Here is a 12,768-nt window from a genome sequence, read left to right as displayed (position 1 = left end):
ATCCTTTTTGCCTTTGACTTCACAATATTATCACTGTATATGTGTTTTTCAAATTAAGGGGATGTGTGGTAACTGCACTTGCACAATAATTTTAAAAAAAGAATAGGACACAGTAGCATCAGCAAGCATCTGTGAGGCACGTAGACAGGAAAAAAATAACAGGAAGTATTAAAATCATCAAAGGAGATCTAATAGAATAAACTCGGCAATGTCTATTGCCACAGGTAATACTGTTTATGGGCTCAGTTTGATGACTAAGGATTATCTGATCTAATTTAGACAATGGGAAGCTACACAGCTAAAAAGAGGTTATAGGTTAGGACAGGGAAACAGAAAAGAAGAATAGCTGTTGAGTTATTTATAGGTATTTTTTTCTGTTTTCTTAAAAGTTGTACAGTATTTCTACTTTGTAATTCACTTGCAGTGCTAAGACTATAGTTATCTACTATTTTACACATTCAGAAGAATGATACAAATACCACTTCATCAAGGCTATAGGAATACATATAGAAATGAATCAAAAGGCAAAAGCTGAATGAATTGTGATAATAACCTAAGGATGAATCAAGGGACAGCACAGCCAATGATAGCCTTATCCTGCGTGAATTTACCGTAATACCTCTTTAAAGCCACTTATATTGGTTACTCTTACATCTGCAGTAAACAAATTCCAATGTTATGTTGTGTAGAGATGTTCTTTCTCTTGTCTGTCTTGACAATTTCAAAGGATGATTCCTTATTCCTGTACTATCACTTTCTCCATACCATGAATAATTTTATACACTTGCATCATGCAGATATCAATTGACTCAGTAAAGGAAGCCATGACAATAAGCATACAAGACCTATTGAGCAAGGCTATTGAAGATTGAACACTTGGAGGTTTCTCATTCATAGCTTCACCATATGAAGGTTGAGCTGGCAGCAAAACAACAACAAATTCAATTCAAATATTAATATAAATTACTATAAAACACAGCATTTCTATATTTACATAAGAACACATACAGTGAGTCACTTATTTAGCCTTCCTTTAACTTTGTTCAGCACTATGTATGCATCACTGATCATGTTTATGTCTTCTGTGGTCAATGCAGTGGAGACAAGAGCACATCTTCAAATGTTTTAAGATCAAAAGAATGAATGGCATCTCTTATGAATCAGATTTGTCTTAAGTCTGTTCCAACTTCTCTTAATTATATTTCAGATGACTGAAGCTTCTTAGAGCAAACTTTATTTTCACTTATATAATAGTCTGGTGCTTGGCTATGTCTCAGGCAAGGTCTGAGAATATAAATAAGTATTTAACCCTTTCCATTTTATGTTACATGATTTACGTCTTTACGTCTGTGTTCTGACAAATTACGGCATCATTATAGTTTGTACACACCATATTACTATGAAATCAACAGCAGTATGTAATATTTTACACCAGTATGCACACATATAGCCAAATTGAGTGCATTTAGCTATGAAAGTGGACCTTAAAAGCTCCTAAAGGCCAACTGGTCTGTACCAAAGTAAAGAGACAATCCAATCTATGCCTTAAGAAATCCACAGCCAATCACTGCTAAGTATCAATCACTAGTGACAGATACAAATGCTCTGTCTGATGCTTTGGATCTCTTTAAGTCCTTTTCATCCCATACCAAACTATCAATGAGAACATTTCTCATTGTTTATTACCAGTGCTACAAATTGTTTCTAAAGCCTGTGATACAAACACAAACATAGACAGGCCTTGTCCAGAAGCACATAAAGAGGCAAATAAAAAAAATAAAGAAAAGAAAGATCAGAAAGGGGGAAACACCTAAAAGGTAAAAGGCAGGGGAAACAAAGGTGTCTACAAATGTTTCAAAGTCAAACTCTGCAAAATGATGGATATCACTGGAACCTGAATCCACTTGTTAGTCCAAATAAAAGTATATCCACTGAATCAATGGAATTTAGGGCCAGTAGAGATGGGCATGAATAGCCAGCTTCCAGCCTGCTTGGGGGCATGGCGTACGCACAACACACTCCCCCATGATGACTGGAAGCCAGCTTCATGCTGCCCACATGTCAGCTGGCTTCCAGGCCGGGTGCTGCAGGAGCACCATAAAGCCGCAGTGGGGTGAGAAAAGCCTACTTTTGCCAGCACAAAAAGGAGCAGCAATTTGATACTTCTTTTTGGGTTGGCAAAAAGGCAGATTGGGGCCGTGGCAATCCAGCTTTCTCAGGGGTGGCCTGTTTCACCCCTTAGATAAGAACTGACCTACCCAGTTCCCATTGATTCAATCGGTCTACTCTAAGTGGAATTAACATTTGAATTTAGGCCTGAACAAGTTTCTTATACCACAAATAAAGGTTTGAGAAACTAGATCACAGGTTAAAGGGTTGGATTCAGCATAGGTGTTTGATAGTGGGGTGTTTTGTTTTTTTAATCAAGCTCTCTCACAATATACAGTAGAATGTGATGAAATTTAATGTATCAGTAAATGTAAATGAATTAACATTTGCTTTCCCAGCTTTTTCTGCTTATTCCAGAGGTACCAGTTTACCCACAACTCAGCAATAATCTCTCTATGGCTTCACTCACCACTTCAGCCTCCCTTGCTGCAAGGAAGGGACCTGGCTGGAAAGAAGCTCCGAAGGCAGCGCTTCGGTCAGCGGGCCCCAGAGCACCTCCAGGAATGAGCACTTGGGAGCTCTGCCCTTGGAGCTTCCTTCCAGGCTTTCCTTCCAGCCAAGGGAGGCCCAAGCCTCGTGGTTCCTGATGCCCAGGGGTCAGGCCTGGGCGAGTTGGAGGCACTTATCCAGGCCTGACGGAGCCAACAGGAACCGCGAGGCTTGGGCCTCTCTTGCTGGAAGGAAGGGACCTGGATGCAAGCTCCGAGGGCGCCACTCCGGAGTCCCCATTCCTGGGGGTGCTCTGGGGCCCAGCTGGATGACCTTGCAGTCTGTTTCAGCTCCGGACTTGCTGAGGCTCTGCCACTCTGCTGCCTACCAAACTATGGAACGGCCTGCCCAACGAGATACGTCAAATTGCCAGCTTAGACAGCTTTAAAAAGCTGTCAAGACGGATCTCTTCCGGCAGGCCTTTCCTGCATAAAAGTGTCCAGCGACAGAATGAGTGCCTCCCACATCATGTATTAGCCCACCGCTCTGTCCTCATATTTTTTATTGTGTTTTTAATAGATATTTTAATTGTAACATGCTTAATCCTGTTTTAAGGGGGGGAATTTGGGACATAATTTTGTAAATGTGGATTTTAATGTGTTGTGAGCCGCTTTGATTGTGTTGTCACAGAAAAGCAGGATACAAATAAAATTTTTATTTATTTATTATTTATTTATTACCCTCCAGGCTTCCGATAGGAGGGCGAAGAAGAGTTGGAGGAGGAGGAGAGGAAGGCAAGGTAGGTTTCGGGTGGCTGGGGTGGGGTGGGCTATGTCCCCTAGGTGGTCTCTTCCTTCTCTCTGCTGCCGCCCCTTCTTCCTCCCTCCTCCTTTTCCTTTTCCCACTCCCACCTCTACCTCCGCATCTTCTTCCTCCTCCTCTCTTTTGCTGCTGCTCATGTTCCTTCCTTCTCTTCTTCTCCTGCCCCCCCCCGGGCTTGCCATCCGCGTATGCTCAAATCCGTGCATGGCAAGTCCATGTATAAGGAGGGCCCACTGTACCCAGAATGCACTGCAGTGGTCGTAATCCATTCTCATTGCCAGGATTGGTTTTGCAGTGGATTTCAGTCTTTTCTTGAGCTATGGGGTACAATCTAGTTAACACTGGATTAAAACACTGTGTTAAAGTAATAAATTTTATTTTGTGGTCTTTATTCTGTGTGGCCGGAAACAAGATTTGTGAAACGGTGCATGCACAAAATGATCAATTATAATATACTAACAATTCATTTATTGATGTGTGTGAAACGCCACTGGGATATTACTTTTAACTGCAGGATTGCATAGCTGTGTAAAACCATCAAGCACTATAGCGCTATTATTGCTTTTTATTTTCATTGCCTCAATTACTGCTGAATTGGTCATCGTGTGATAATCTCCACAGTTTAGTATTGCTACTGTAAGCAGCATGTCAAGTCAGGGTTCCTACACTTACATGGCCCTACCTCCCACTGTTATCTAATCTAGTTTACTTTGTGAACTTTTTGTATTACCTCCCTAATCTATTGAGGAACCCTTCAGCTACAAGACAATAACAGAATAAATCTATGATGTCTGTGTGTGTGTCTCTGTTGTTGATTTTCCCTCCTGGAATAATGTACAAAAAAGTAATATGCTGCTAATACAGTCAGTATTGATTGTGTGCTCCTGTCAGGCAAGACAGAGGCTATGCTGACAGCAGCAGTGCTGCTGGTAGGATCTCCTATGTCAGAAAGGCTTTTGCTGAGAGCCAGACAAATATGCCAAACAGCTACTGGGCAGCAGCAGTAGTGGGTGGGGGGGGATATGATAGTGACAAAGGATCTCTCAGAGACAATGGTAGTGGCTCCATAGTTAGCATATATTAGTATTGTGCAGAAAAAGGCGTGGTAAACTTCTAACAAATGTATTTTACCATGAAAACCCTTTGAAGAAACAATTCAAAATGAAACAAGAAATAGTCCCAGAAGATGAAACTCCCAGTTCAGAAGGCATTCAACAAGCTATTGGGGTGCAGTGGAGGAAAAATACAAGTAGTACTGTGGCTAATGACATAACTGGACTAAAGCCACAACAAAGTTCAGCTGTTTACATATTCAGAGGTGAAAGGAAAGGCTGAAGCTGCACAAGCGAGAAACATGGTATGTGAGAAGCATGAACTGAGGGAAGATAGATGTAATAAAACAAGAATATAAATGTACAGTCGACCCTCCTTATCCACAGATTTTTAATCCATGGATTCAAGTATCCACGGCTTGAAAATGTTCAAAAATATATATAAATTCCAAATAGCAAACCTTGATTTTCCATTTTATATAAGGGACACCATTTTGCTCTGCCATTATATTTAATAGGACTTGAGCATCCACAAATTTTGTTATCCATAGAGGATCCTGGAACCAACCCCCAGTGGATAACAAGGTCCCACTGTATAAACATTGCAATACTTGGGATGAGTGAGATAAAGGTGACAGGAATAGGACATTTTGAGTCAGATAATTATAGTGTTTTACTCAGGAAAGGAATATCTAAGAAGGCATGGGATGGGATTAAGAGTGAGGAGAGATGTAGCAAAAGCAGTGAAAAGACATAATGCAAAGTCTGACTGAAACAAATCAATAAGACTTCAGGAAAACCCCATCCATGTTTATGCTGCAACTACAGAAGCAGAAGAAATTGAAAGATTCTGTGCTGGCATCCAGGAGCAAATTGACCACGCACCAAAACAGAATGTGATTTCTTGTTAATCACAGAAAATTGGAATGCAAGAATAGGAAACAGCACAGACTCAAAAACAGTAGGAAATTTTGGCCTAGGATCAAGTAATGAAGCAGGAGAGCAGCTGATTGAATTTTGGGAGGTTGTTTGTTCCTTGCAACACACTCTTCAAGCAACCTGAAAGGCAATTGAATACAGGGACATCACCTGATGACCAATACAGAAATCAATTTGATTATGTAGATCATGAAAAACTATGGATTCCTCTTAAAGAAAAGGGTACACCACAGATTTGGTTGTCCTGGTGCATAACCTGTACTCACAAAAAGAGGCAACTGTCCGGTCAGAATAAAGAGAAATTGAATAGAAATCACATCGGCCTCAGAGGGAGCCATCAGGCAGACCAGCAACATCTTGGACTGCCTGAAGGAAGAGGTCCCTCCCTCCTCAACTGTCATCTCGGCCTCAGAGGGAGCCATCAGGCAGACCCAGCAACATCTTGGACTGCCTGAAGGAAGAGGTCCCTCCCTCCTCAACTGTCATCTCGGCCTCAGAGGGAGCCATCAGGCAGACCCAGCAACATCTTGGACTGCCTGAAGGAAGAGGCCCCTCCCTCCTCAACTGTCATCTCGGCCTCAGAGGGAGCCATCAGGCAGACCAGCAACATCTTGGACTGCCTGAAGGAAGAGGTCCCTCCCTCCTCAACTGTCATCTCGGCCTCAGAGGGAGCCATCAGGCAGACCAGCAACATCTTGGACTGCCTGAAGGATGAGACTTCTCCCTCCTTTAACTGTGTTTTTTATTGTATTATGATTTTACTGTACACCGCTATGATCATCGCGGAATAGCGGTATATAAATAAAACATATTATTATTATTATAGTTTCAAATTGACAAGGGAGTCAGGCAAGGCTGCATGTTATCACCCTATCTGTTTAACATGTACACTGAATATGTCACAGGAAAAGCAGGATTACATTCAGAGAATGGAGGCAGGAAAACTGGAGGAAGGAACATCAACAATGTAAGAGATGCATGGTACTACCAGAAAATAGCAAGAACTTGGAACATTACTGAAGTAAGCCAAGGAAGAAAGTGCAGATACAAGTATCATAGCTGAATATTAAGAAAACAAAAAGAATGACCACAGATGATTTACATAACTTTCAAGTAGACGATCCTGAAATAATTTAAGATTTCCCATAGCTTGGCTCAGTCATTAATCTGAATGGAGGCTGCAATCAATAAATTCGAAATAAATTAGGTTTTGGAACGAGTTGTTTATTCTCGCTGTCTTGAGTTTCTTGAAACCAACTCCATCCTCGATCCCTTTCAGTCTGGTTTCCGCCCAAGGCATTCTACAGAAACAGCTCTCACTAAGATCTCGAATGACCTTTTACAGGCCAAGGCTAATGGCCTTTACTCTGTTCTCATCCTTCTCGATTTGTCTGCAGCCTTCGACACTGTTGATCACTGTCTCCTAATTGACATACTCTCTGACCTTGGGTTCTCAGACTCTGTTCTTGACTGGTTTAGATCTTACTTGTCTGGCAGATCTTTTGCAGTAGTTGCAGGAGGTCAGGCTTCTTCTCCTGTTCCCTTATCTGTTGAAGTTCCCCAGGGCTCTGTTCTGGGTCCCCTTCTGTTTTCTCTCTACACACTGTCCTTAGGAAAACTCATTAGCTCTTTTGGTTTTTCCTACCACCTGTATGCCGATGACACCCAGTTGTATCTTTCCACCCCTGACCTTTCTCCAAGGCTTGAACAGCAAGTCTCGTCTTGTCTCACAGCTGTCTTGCAGTGGATGCGCCATCGGCGTTTGAAACTCAACATGTCCAAGACGGAGCTTCTTGTCTTTCCGCCTAAGTCCACCCTTCAACACTCCTTTTCTGTCTCTGTGTGCAACACTTCTATTCAACCAGTTCAGCAAGCCCGCAGTCTTGGTTTTATCTTTGATTCCTCTCTGTCGTGTATACCTCAGATCCAGACCACAGCCAAGGCTTGTAGATTCTTTTTGTACAATATTGCCAAAATCCGACCTTATCTCTCTGCCTGCACTGCCAAGATCCTGGTCCATGCCCTAGTGATCTCACAACTTGATTACTGTAACGTCCTCCTGGCTGGGCTTCCTCTCTCTCACCTCCGTCCTTTAATTTCTGTCCAGCATTCAACTGCTCACATTATCACTTCCACCCACCACTCTGACCACATCTCTCCTGTGTTGGCATCCCTTCACTGGCTCCCCCTCCCTTTCCGTATTCAGTATAAGCTCCTGCTGTCGACATTTAAAGCCCTCCATGGACTGGCCCCTCCTTACTTATCAGACCTTCTTTCTCCTCACCTTCCCACCAGGGCCCTCCATTCTGGTAGTCAAGGGCTGCTGTCTCAGCCCAGGATTTCCTCTGCCCCATCCCGGATTCGCCCCTTTTCACTTGCTGCCCCTCACTCCTGGAACCTTCTTCCCCCACAAGCAAGAGCCATCACTTCTTTAACCAGCTTCAAAACCGAGTTGAAAACCATCCTGTTTAGAGAAGCCTTCTCATTGCATAATTGTCGCTTACTATTTGTTGTTCTTTTGGTGCCTGTTTATCGAACCATTTCCTGTATTGTTATGTATTGTATATGTATTATCCTACTTGAGAGTATGTATTTTCCCTGGAAGAAGATTAACCATCCATTATGAAGCCAAGCCCTCCCTCCAGTCCATCTGCCTTGGTCCAGGCCTTGGAGGTAGAGAGGAACTGCTGGACCTCTTACCCTTTCCCTCCACCACTCCCTTCTCCTTTTGTGTCATGTCTTTTTAGATTGTAAGCCCGAGGGCAGGGAACCGTCTAATTAAAAAGATTGTATGTACAGCGCTGTGTAAATTTACAGCGCTTCATAAATAAAGGTTAATAATAATAATAATAAGAAGAAGAAGAAGAAGAAGAAGAAGAAGAAGAAGAAGGCGGCTTGGAAAGGCAGATATGAAGGAGCTAGGCAAAATTTTGAAGTGTATATATAAAATTGAATAATGAGGATAGGATTGCTCATGTCATTTTATTTCCAATTTGTATGTATGGTTGTGAAAGTAAAAAAGTGAAGAAAGTTGATAGGAAACAATAATTTGAAATGTGATGCTGAGGAAGAATTCTATGGATACTGTGGGCTGTTAAAAAGACAAATAAATCGGTCCTAGAGCAAATCAATCCTGATGATTAAATAGTAACTGTTGTACTTTAGCCATAATATGAGAACACATAACTCTCTGGCCCTTGCGGTCTCTTCCAACTCTACAATTCTATGATTCTATGATTCTCTAGAAAAGGCAATAATGCTTAGCAAAGTAGAAGGCGTTGGAAAAGAGGAAGGCCATATTACAGATTGACAGACTCAATCAAAGAAGCCAGGGCTCTGAGTCTGTAAGAGCTGAGCAGGGCTGTTGATGATAGGGGTAACTTGGAGACTTCAAATTCATAGGATCATCGTAAGCTGAAGTCAACTTGATAGCAGTTAATAACAACAGCAACAACACATTATTATTCTTTCTTAAGCAATTAAAACAATTAGCCATATTAAAATAATAAAGGAAATACTGAAATGTTATTTCAAAAGGCTTGCCAAACTATCAAGCAATTCATGGATGTTAAGTAAATTAAAAAAATAAATGGACTTCTTCCCATTAGGTCACTGGTAGTTTTCAAAGATATAGCCATGTTAGTATATTTTCAGCATAAAATGAAATCAAGCACTAGTTCACTAGTTACTAGGCCTTTGCATAAGAACTGCATTCTGAACTAAAGTCCAAAACACACTGCAGAAATAATTCACTTTGAGACTGCTTTAACCCCTCTGGCTCAATACTAGGGAAATCTGGGAACTGTAGTTTTGTGAGCCTTAACAGTCAGAGAGTTCTAGTGCCACAATAAACTACATTTCCAGGATTGCCTACCACTGAGCCAGGGCAGTTAAAATGGTCTCAAACTGGATTATTTCTGCACTGTGATTTGGACCTAAATCATCTTCACAGGATTGCTGGGCAGATCCTGTCTGGAGAACACAGGTCATTAACCCCATGCCAGGATTACTAAATCTGGATGCCGATCCAGCAGGCAAAGGAGCTTTAATCCAGTCTAAAAAGACCATCTGTTTGCCGTACAGCCTCCTGGAAACTCCACAGCAACAGTTAGCAGACAGGGCAACCCTACAGGCATCTCACCTGCTGCTGCCATTGCATCCTGAAGGCCCCCACCACAGTGTGCGATGTAACAAGGGGGCGCATGAGCACATGGGTATAGCCCAGCACACTGTCACCACCATATGGACCATGGCAGGTCTTGGAGTGGCCGTGATGGCAGTGGCAGGTAAGGAGTGCACAATGGTGGTGGATTCATGGGGTGGTGCCAGGCAAGCAGGCAAACACCAGTTCATTGCCATGCTGGCCTGGGAACTGACCTGGGTGGAAATTGCAAGCAGGATACCACGGGGTTGGTCTGCCCATCTGTTTAGGTCCTTAGATTAGCAAAATATATACCATTCCCTTCCCCTTTTGTGTCGTGTCTTTTAGATTGTAAGCCTGTGGGCAGGGAACTGTCTGTTATCCCCTCTATTGTAAACCGCTCGGATTCCCAGTGATTGGGCGGTATATAAATAAAACCTATTATTATTATTATTAAAAATATTTAATAGTTTTAAATAGCAGTATTGTTTGAATACTGCTACTTATTTTGATTAAGAAAGATGAATGACCTGTTGTTTTTGCTGTTCCTAATACATAAATCTCTTCAGCTCTATCTCAACATGCAAGGTTTTATTGAAATGCTGTGGGCTCAGGAGACACAATAAAACCTTGTATGAATTCTTGCCTCTGCTGCCTAGCCCTGCCCATCTGCCACTTCCTTCCCAATACCTCCTTTTCTCTCAAGCCACACCTGACAGGTACAGAACGTTATTTGGGGTCAGTGCATAAAATAAAACAAACTCTAGTTAATATGAGACAACTAGAATTTGAAAAGTGGTCTTTGCTGAGTCTTGTCTGAAGTTTGACCTGTGAGCCAACTGTGGAGGGACACACCCTGATGTAATTACTGAGATCACTAGAAGGCTGTAAAAACTAAGATGCACTTTGAGATTCTTCAAGAGTTTCAAACTCTGGGGCCTCTCCTTGAACAGAGAAAATACTTTTTAAAAAATTAACATTACCTGTATTAATCACCTCACCACTATATGAACGCCTGTATTGTTATTGCCAAACAACTTTTTTTGGAGTGACCACTGTTAATGTAATTATCAATTTTTAGCATATTAATTGATTTTGTACACATTTGTACACAGAGGTGACCCCTAGACTGAGAACTTGTGAATTATCCTGACAACACAAGACTTTAATCATGACTCTAACAAACTGACTCTATATCTTGAAAGGTTATGACATAATAGATTTGTTACTCTTAGGGTGCCACTAAACTCTTTGCTCTTTCTAATGCACCAGATTTGTACAGTTTGAGACTCCTTTATCCAGAATTCCAAGATCCAAAATATTCCAAAAACCATGGGTGGTTGAGATGGTGACATTTTTGCTTTTTTATGAATCAGTATACACAAACTTTGTTTCATTCACAAAATTATTAAAAATGTTGCATAAAATTAACCTTCAGGCTATGTGTATAAAGTGTATATGAACCATCAATGAATTTTATGTTTAGACTTGGATTCCATCTCTAAGATATCTCACTGTGTACATAAATGCAAATGCAAGTATTCCAAAATTTTCTTGAACACACTTGTTAAACATGAAGGGGATCATAATCAAGTACATCTAGACTAGAGGATAGCAGGTTGAAGATCTTAGGACCAGTACAGACCAGCATTAAAAGCCACCACACGCACCCATGATGACCTGACGGCACCCAGAGTGGCTGTACATCCGCTGGCTTCCGGGCGTTCTGGGGGCATGGTGGCTACACGCTGCAAGCCCCCAAACCACCGGAAAGCTGTTGCAGGGTCGTGGAAGAGAAACTAAAGGTGGTTTTTCCATGGCCGAAAAAGGAGCGGTTGAAAATCGCTCCTTTTTCAGCCAGCTCCACAGTGGATTGGGGCTGCAGCATGCGGCTGTCATGTACCCAATCCATCTTTGGGTGGGGCGGCTTCATACTGCCCCATCCTTGCCATCTATTTCAGCCTTTAGTTTTGAATAGACTGCTGGAATCAGCATACAGGTAAATCACATCCCATTAAAAGTAGTTCAGACATCAAATCTCATACTCTTAACATCTCTAACCCCGCTTTCCTGCAATAAATTAGGGAGTAAATAATGTCCGAGTTTATACTACTAAACATTCATTAAATTCCTGTGTCTTTGCTAAACTAGTTGCCATAATTTCTTTTGCCTACAATCTCAGAGGGGAAAGTGTCTTTGGAGTGTCTTTTCAGTCACTGTTCAAACTGGTATATGTACTGAATCACAATATACAATTACACAACTTTGTTCTCTATTTTGTATTTTAGGTTCAGTGTAAGAAGCATATCAGGTTTTTTAGAAAACTGTAGCTAATAAAGTTGAAACAGTAAAATGGATTACAAATATATTACACAGATTGACTTTATTATAAATTCTGAATCCAGATGAACATAAGTCTGTATTAGACAGAGATAAACATACATAATTCATTTTTATATACCCCACTGCCTAAGGTTTACATTTACTTTTCTGCTACTGGGCAACAGCATTAAATTTAAATCAAACATAAAGGAAGCAACAGTGTGTTTTTCATTATCTCAAGTCCAGTAATCAGGTAGTTAATCCCTTCTGATCTTTCTGATATGAGCTTGCTAGAATTTAGCAATCAAGTTGTTATTACCCTTAATTAGGTCAGAGGAATGGCAGCATTACTAACACTCTAACTCATATCCAGTTTGAATTCAGTCCTTAAAGCTATCAAAATTCATCAAAATCCAAGCTCTGAATGAGTATGTGTGCAAAGTATGTATATACAGAGTTAATAGCATCAACATTAATCACACTTGTAACTGGACTAATATCATTGCAACAGATCATAATTAAAAATTAAGGGCATTCTCTGCTGAGAATCTGGACAGTAGTGGTATTTTATAATCCAGTCCTAAAATGTGGGGGGATGTGTGCTTACAGTGGGATTTGTCAGGAGTACATCACTGAGCATGGATATACTGTTTAGAGACTGGCCATCAAAAATAAGCAGACAGACTCTACTGTCTACAAAACAAGTAACATACCTTCAATATTGATATTTCTGCAGTGTGTGTGTGTGCATGTATGCATACTGAAAGAGCATATTTTCAGAACAACAGATTCAACAGAAATTAGTGGATTTTATTTTGTTTTGTTTTGAACCATGTATATGCTATTTTCTCAAGAGTGTCTATCTAATTCTTCACTGCACATCAGACAGACAAC

This window comes from Sceloporus occidentalis, unplaced genomic scaffold (assembly GCF_023333645.1).
Source record: "Sceloporus occidentalis isolate IW3139 unplaced genomic scaffold, rSceOcc1.0.p SCAF_1, whole genome shotgun sequence".
NCBI classification, from domain to species: Eukaryota; Metazoa; Chordata; class Lepidosauria; order Squamata; family Phrynosomatidae; genus Sceloporus; species Sceloporus occidentalis.
The sequence above is the reverse complement of the archived record's forward strand: the minus strand, read 5'-3'. Positions refer to the sequence as shown.